The sequence below is a fragment of the Nannospalax galili genome, unplaced genomic scaffold (assembly GCF_000622305.1).
Source record: "Nannospalax galili isolate Female #2095 unplaced genomic scaffold, S.galili_v1.0 scaffold208, whole genome shotgun sequence".
In the NCBI taxonomy this organism is placed as follows: Eukaryota; Metazoa; Chordata; class Mammalia; order Rodentia; family Spalacidae; genus Nannospalax; species Nannospalax galili.
This window is the reverse complement of record NW_008357998.1, coordinates 1,718,891-1,720,785: the sequence shown is the minus strand read 5'-3', so window position 1 is coordinate 1,720,785 and position 1,895 is coordinate 1,718,891. Positions and strand designations below refer to the sequence as shown.

The 1,895-nt window shown below is 58.4% G+C and overlaps 1 pseudogene; it reads left to right on the top strand.

The window, feature by feature from the left end:
- The first annotated feature begins 768 nt into the window (after positions 1-768).
- Positions 769-1,657, top strand: LOC115068103 (annotated as a pseudogene).
- The last annotated feature ends 238 nt before the right edge of the window (positions 1,658-1,895 follow it).

The following is a 1,895-nucleotide window of genomic DNA, read 5'->3' as shown; positions in this document are numbered from 1 at the left end:
GGGAGAATCACGAGGAGTCTCGGGGATCCCGAAAGTGAGAGTGGTGAGTGCAGCGCGTGTCTGAGTGAAAGAAGGACTGGTCCGAGCGAATGCAGTGAGATGTGGTGCGCGTGCTTGATAATTGTGCTAATTATCTTAATAAGTGGGGGGTTTGGTTTTGTATTTTTCTTTACACTCTCTATTTTAAACCTTCCTTTCCTCCTTTTTCCTTCCTTTTATTCTTGGTCTAAGTAGACAAGACCCTTTATCTGCATCTCCCACCCCTCTCCAGCCCTCTCTCCGGCCACTGAAAAAACCCACGGCCGGGGCCGCGCGGGCTCTGGGGCAGCTGCACCATGGCCACCGCCCGGGGCATGAAGATCTCCAGGTGGCACCGCCAGATGAAGTTCGAGTGGCCCATGCTCACGTCCACCGAGCCCTGCAACCAGTTGCATCTGATGGTCACCAAGCGCCTCTTCATGAGGTACTCGAACTCACGGCCCTCCAGCCGTGCCATGGCCCAGCCACCCAGCGGGGACCCGCCACCACCGGCCCTGCCACCCGCAGGAGGGGCGCCCGCGCCCTACAGCACCGCTGCCGCCACCACCACTGCCACCACCGCCCGCCCGCTCGGCTCCTAGGACTTGGGAGGGGGCTGCAGAGGAGCTGCCCCCCTGGCCCCTGATCCCCGCACCCCGGCTCCTGCCATGGTCTCTGGCTGCCACTGCACCCTGTGCGGCCAGGCTAGGGTGATGTGGGAGCCCCTGGACCGCGGCCCCGGCGGGCACCATGAGCCCCCTACTCCGCCACCTGCTGCTCGCTGCACTGCTGCAGCTGGCTGGCGCCCAGGCCCCTGTCTCCCAGCTTGATGCCCCTGATCACCAGAAGAAAGTGGTGCCCAGGTGCCCAGCTGTGTGACCATGCAACGCTGTGGTGGCTGCTGCCCTGACAACAGCCTGGAATGTGTGCCCACTGGGCAACACCAAGCCCGAATGCAGATCCTCATGATCCAGTACCCTAGCAGTCAGCTGGGGGAGATGTCCTTGGAAGAACACAGCCAATGTGAATGCAGACCCAAACAAAAGGAAAGTGCTGTGAAGCCAAACAGGGCTGCCATGCCCCACCACCGTCCCCAGCCCTGCTCTGTTCCAGGCTGGAATTCCACCCCCAGAGCACCCTCCCCAGCTGACATCATTCATCCCACTCCAGCCCCAGGATCCTCTGTCCACGCTGCACCCAGCACTGTCAGCGCCCTGACCCCCGGACCTGCTGCTGCTGCTGTAGATACCACAGCTTCCTCCGTTGAAGAGGGGAGCCCAGAACACCCCAGCCCAGGACATCTCAGCTGGGGCTCCAGAAGGGCCAGGGACAGAAGCTGAGGTAGAAGAGACTGAACTCTTAAAGGCCAAGGAGATGCCTGGGGGTTCTAGGATACTGAGAACAGAGATTGAGACAATAGAATTGAAAATATTGAGGACCCAGAAGACAGAAATAGGGGGTTTTGAGGGTCCAGTGATAGCTGCTGAGATGGGAAAGTCTGAGATATCGGAGGCCCAGGAAACAGAGGTTAGGGAATCAGGGGCTCTGTGGATAGACATGACACAGCCTGAGATGCTGGGAACCCAGGAAATAGAAGTTGGTGGCTCAGAAATCCCAGAGATAGAACCTAAAATAGCCAGGGCTTAAAAAGACAGAGGTGGGGGATTCCGGGACTTCCAGGCCAGAAGCTGGAACAGTAGAGGCTGAGGTTCTGAGGGCCCAGTGGACAGAAACTATAGTTACAGAGTTGGAAGAGGCAAAGACAGAAACTTTGGCAATCCAGGAGACTGGGACCTGGGGAGCTCTCACAGTCACTGAAAAAAGAGTTTCAGGGGCTCAGGCAATAGAGGCAGAAGTATCCAGGACACCAGAGACAG